Here is a 5,952-nt window from a genome sequence, read left to right as displayed (position 1 = left end):
ACATAAATCAGACAAAATGTCCCACACTCATATTTTGTGGTCAGTGTGCATTCTGAAGGTGGAGTCATGGGTGGAGTTGAGCAGCAAAGGCATTCTTAAAGGGCCTGCAGCAAATGTGAAAGCAACGAACTAAGAAGTTGGAAATCACATGTGTAAAGATAAACAGTGACAAATACACGGACGAAAACGTCTATCTGTATAAAAACTGTAGTTTAGTATTGAAACTGCGACCAAATTGGTTAATCACTGGGATCCTGGTTGTTACTGGTCACAAGTGTCATTTGTGCTGGTCAATAATCTTGGACTCTGATATGATTGTGAGAAACATCAACAACACAGTAAGTCCTCTTGAATGGGAGGAAGTTTAGTCATCGTTACTCAGAAATTAGTTTGACCAGCTGGAGACTCAGAAAGCGTTGTGACAGTTAGTTAAACAACTTCAACTTTTGATGTACAATTTTGCACATGTCATTTAATTCTTGCTTTGCTGCCCACTGAGGGCGACCCGATAAATACAAGTATTTTAACTGTACTCTTTTAAACTAATTCACTGCCAAGGACATATTTATCTGTCTTTTCACCGTCCAACCATTCAATCCCAGGAATTGATTTATAGTTTTTTCACTTTTTTTTTCAAATGTTAAGATAAAAGAGGGTCTGAAAATGTCTGGCAGTGAATGAGTCAAATTCATTGCTCTGTCATGTCTCTCTCAAATAAAATCTGAAAAAAAAAAAAAAACTGCAATTGCTACATTGTACAATTTTGAATCATGCTCTATATTTTTGTGACCTCTTGAAGTCATTATGCTTTTAGGACCCTCTTTGTCAACTTCCCCAATGACTCCGCCTTCTGCATGCCATGTTGTAGCGTGGACACCGCAAATGTTCCATGTCGGCAAACAGCACCTTCTACTGTTAGCTGAGAATATACTGAAGCCTCGCTGCACGGGCCCCCGTCACATGTGGTCCCGAAGTACTTTATGAGCGAGCGAACCGCAGCAAACAGCTGCTCCGATGATTTGAATCCATGAAGAGATGCCATTTGCATGTAAAATGACAATTATGTGCCAAGGAGTCCATGCAAGCCTCAAATAAAAGCCCGCCTGGTTATATTCAATATAGAATATTGCTCATTTGAACAAAGAGTGATCGAAATAGTTGCCTTTCTCAATGACAGGAAGGGACTATCGCATAGGAAGTGGAAGTAGGAGCGTCCCTCTCACAGTCACAAAAGCCCCCACGGTCGGCCACTTGCCTGCGTTGCCTGCCTGCCTGCCTGCCCATCCTGTAGCTGAGAGCCGCGTGAGCCAGGAACACCCCCTCTCTGCAGGCCGATGGCTGCCTGCTAGTATTTTGGTAATCGTCATCCTCCCTGACCTGCTGGCCCGATCCTGGCGCCAGGAGTCTCCACAGCTCCCCTCCGCCTCCTCTCGCCGACTCCCCCCCCCCCCCCCCCCCCCCCCCGACCCCACGGATAATTCAAACCAGCTGCCGCAAGGTGCCTGCTTCCAGTGATGGAAGGAGCCCATGCCGAAGTCAAAGTACCACGGCAGAAACGTAAACACGCATCACAAAGAGTTCTCGAGAACAGCGAGAGTTCGAAGAATCGAGTCATTTCAGCTGCAGGTCACGTTGAGTTGCCTTTTTGATAAGCGCGGAAAGAAGTTTGATGCACAAATTTGCTTTCGGGGACTTTTTCACTCGGCCGACTTCTGTGCAGCCAACGTGTGTTCAGTTTCCACTCAGTGAACGAGGTGATGGTGGATTCCTGTCTGTCCTTACATGTGACCGAATGATTGACTGGTGACCTGTCCCGGGTGTCAAGTAGGTTCCGGTAAATGTTGAATTTCCTCCAAAGATATATCGCTCCAATAAAAGACGATTCAATACGATATGTTTCAGGTTCAGTTCAATACACCCACAGCTTTTAAATCAAAACTGATTTTCAAATTCCCAGCCCTAATAATAACGCTCACTTTTTACTGTAAATGCATTTTTGACTGAAAATTGTAGAAATGGTTGACCATACACACATGTAAGCTCCTCCCATGCCCATCTCAGTCCCCAGACCTCAACCCAATTGAAAACCCAATTGAACTGAAAAGGGAGGACCCAGCTCGCTGAAGGAGTTAGAGAGATTGTGCAAAGAGGAAAGGTCAAAGGTCAGGCTCTTTCTGTCTTCTCCCATCGTGTGAAACATTATACAAGATTAGGTTATTATTATTTGTTTTTGTTTTAATTTATTAATTAATTTATTTTAATTGTGCTCCCATTATTTAGACAAAAACTGAATTCATTAGAATCTAAAGAACAAATCTGAACCAGGGATGCCAATAATTTTGGAGAGCAGTGTAGCTGACTAAGAAATGTGTGTATGATGCAATGCAGTTCTAAACCATGATACACTATCCATCCGTCCGTCTGTCCGTCCGTCCGTCCATCCATCCGTCCATTTTATACAACGCTTGTCTTCTTTAGGTTTGGACTGTTTGCCAGCCACATTTGGTCAAACCGCCATTAAAACTGAGCATTATCATTTAAGACTTTTGCACCACATCACCCTTCATGTAAAATGTCGGCATTAATTGCGGAACCATCTTTGAAGTGTGCAAAGCGACTTTGTAAATTCCCGAGTAAACGAATTAGCTTGCTTCTTTGACAAATATGACCGCTGTCGGCTATTTTGGGAGGCCTGTCCGTCCTTACTTGGAGTCTCACTGATCAGCTCCTGGCCAATCACATGCGTGCTTCCTGGTTCCTGCCTCGGCGACAAATCTGCACGGATTTTCACGCGGCGATATCGAAGCGCACATTTGCTCCGATCGTAGCTGCCGATATTTCCCTGCGCTGCTTCTTCACGAGTTTCACTGACCTGAATGTTTTTGTCATTCCTCGAACCGTCCCGTCTTAATGAGACGGAATGTGTGTCACAGTGAAGGAGGGAGGCATACAGAATTCAGCCCTTCATTGGAATCACATGAAGAGCATGCGCATCCTCAGTGATCAAGTGATACGGATGAGATTTGGGATAATTGCAGAGGAATGTTTGTCAAGTGGGACAGAGGGACGAAGGCAGAGAGATTCCGTTTTGCGCTGCCATTTTAGTCACAAGAAACATGAATACTTTGGAGGATATGCTTCTTCCCCCCCCCCCGGACCCCCATTTTAGTGTTTTTGCCATTTAGGGGGGGGTCTATGTGAAATAAGGTGCCTCTCTGTCTGTGTTCTGACCACATCGGCACATTGTGTTGCCATTGAGGGGAACCCCAAGCTTTTGATGGGCGGTCCACAACCCCCAGCGCTGCTGAGTAATGGCCCGCAAGTGAACTGACTACATATGTGTATGTGACAGAGGTTTGGATTGTTTTTCACGAGGCGGCTAGTGGTGCGGTTGCCTTCTAGAACAGCAGCGGATGGTTATCAGAGACAGAGGCCCGACCGAGGGGGCGGGCCGACGGTACAAAGAGCTGTTCTGGTGGAACGCTGAGGAAAAATAGTTCATGCTGCACTGGGATTTCCTGCCTTTGCCCTGACTAGCCTCCCCCCTTCTGTTGTCTGTCAGCTCCTTTCCCGATGCTCGGCGGGCTCGGGAGCCTTTTTCAAGCTCAAGGTGGCTGAATCAACTACTAATTTATTAATGGAAGGGGGTGCGGGGATTGAGGGGGGGGGGGGGGGGGGGCAGCGTTGATCCAGACAATTAATGCAGTCAAGCTTCCATAAATTCCATTTCCTACTTTACCGTGTCCACCCACAGGTTGTTGGGGGGGGGAAGGAACTGACTCAGTATAGTTTTCACACTCTTGGCTCTCACAGTGACATGCAACATATTTGGCTGGTGTTATCTGATCTCACATCGTCCACAGCTGGAATACGCATTGCCTGCCATGCCGCGGATCCTGCGAAATGGCGAGGCGCAAGGCAGCCACATTCCCACTGGTGTTGAATGTAGTCAGGACAGGTGCCTGGCCATTTGGCTGCACTCAGACATGTCGCGTGGGTGTCAATAAGAGGGGGAGGGGGGTGGTGTGGGGCGCTGGGGGGGGGGGGGTTGTCCAAATCAGTCCCCATCTCTTCCCAGGCCTTTGATCTTAGGTGCGAGCGGTGCAGCTAAGGGGCATGTGTCACCCATTAGCAGTGCGGCGAGAGTGTGGCCGCTCGCGGGTTCTCCTCGCGGTAAGCAGATTGGGAAGGATGTTGTGAAAGTGGCTGCTAATAAACTCCGAAGTTGGTGTCGAGGATGGAGGATGGGTGGCCTCCCCCCGAAGCAGAAAAAAAAAAAAAAAAAAAAAAACAATGAAAGAGGAAAGTGTCCTCAATAATACCTGTGCCGGGCTTTTCATTATACTTTGTGGTGTGTACGCACTGAAGCTACACTGATCACACAGGAAGTGAGGTAGACAATTTCATTGAAAGGCATTGCTGCCAGCAATCACTGTCTTGGGAAAGCGGGGGGAAATGGAAACCAGATGTCTGAGATCCACCATGAATATGTCAAAGCTCCTGGACTATGTCAAATCCCCAAAGTCCCTTTGGAGTATAGAAACGTTTCTGCAGCGTCATCAGTAACGAACGCGGGGAATAAACGCTGCCAGCGGACGCCTCGGCAGTACCGACAACACGGCGAGACGCTTTCGCCGCGCCGCCGGAGGATTTTTTTACCCAAAGTTTCTGGCCTCGAGGCATTCCTAACCATTTCAGGGTAACTCCCCAAATGCGACGGCTGCCTCGGGTGGCAAATCTCTCAGCACTCTTTTACCGACAGAGTGCTTTCTCCCGCTTGAGAAAATAACAAGCGATAGAGTAATGACTTAACAAGCAACAGGATAATGGCTTCAACATGTGCTGCGCTGGGAGAATTCAGGCCGGTGCCAGCGCTTGCTTACTCGCATGTGGATGTGTGCGTCTATTGTTTAGAGGGAGATGTTTGAAAGTTGGGACACCGGCGAACACATGGCTCTGGACTTCAGTTGAGAGTTGAAGGCTTTGTTTAGGGGGGGGGCGGTCCAGGGGGTGCGGGTGGAGGCTTGGGGTGGGGCACTGACTGATGTGTCACAATGGCAGGGACAGCCCGAGGGCTTTCTGCGGGAGAAACGGGTGTTTTCCATCATAACCAGCTGTAACGCGGGCCTCCCACACAGACCAACGCGCCGAACGGCCTACGCTGACGTGTGAGAACTTACATCTGTGTGTGTGTGTGCGTGTGCGCGAACATCTCCAGTTATAAGCATATCGTCATTTATTATGTGACTTGTCCTTCCTCAATGGAAAGTCACTGTTTACTCGGTTCTAGAGTGGCTCGCATGCGTGAGACCTGACAAAACAAAGGAGCAATGGGGCGATTCGGTTGCGCTACTCCCCTTAGAGATGTGGGGGATTTGATGTGTTGCTCAAGACGCAACAGTGCTCTGGATGCACCATTTCTTCATGCAAAGTTGGCTTGCGTTCTTTAAAACGTCCCAAGGCCAAGTTCTTAAAGAGGAAGTCAACCCAAACATATTCCATAAACACAATATTCATCAGAATGTTTCAACAAGTGAGCCTGCATAGGACATATTCTTGAAAAAAAAAAAAAAAAAAAACGTTTGGCTTGACTTCCTCTTCAATAAATTTGTGCCTGCTAGCCCAGAATGATAACACTGGTCAACAAATTTTTAATACATTTTTTTAAATCAGAGATGCAAGTAAACTTTTTGAGCGGATTCTTTTGAGCTGATTCCAAATCGGTCGTGTTTTTTTTAGGTTTTCATTATCACAATAATAACATAAAAGCAATAATATCCTATTTAATATACTAATATATCTAATAATATTTATGAATTAAAGGTTAGGTTCAGCAACAAATGGAGGGGTTTTTTTCCCTGAAATGTCAATAGCGATAAAATACAACGCATGGCAAAAAAAAAAGTCAAGTCAAAAAATATATATTTACAATAAAATGTTCCATGCGCTCCC

Source organism: Filicampus tigris, chromosome 9, assembly GCF_054856515.1.
Source record: "Filicampus tigris isolate MCC_2025a chromosome 9, RoL_Ftig_1.0, whole genome shotgun sequence".
Classification (NCBI taxonomy): Eukaryota; Metazoa; Chordata; class Actinopteri; order Syngnathiformes; family Syngnathidae; genus Filicampus; species Filicampus tigris.
Note: the sequence above shows the minus strand (reverse complement) of the source record.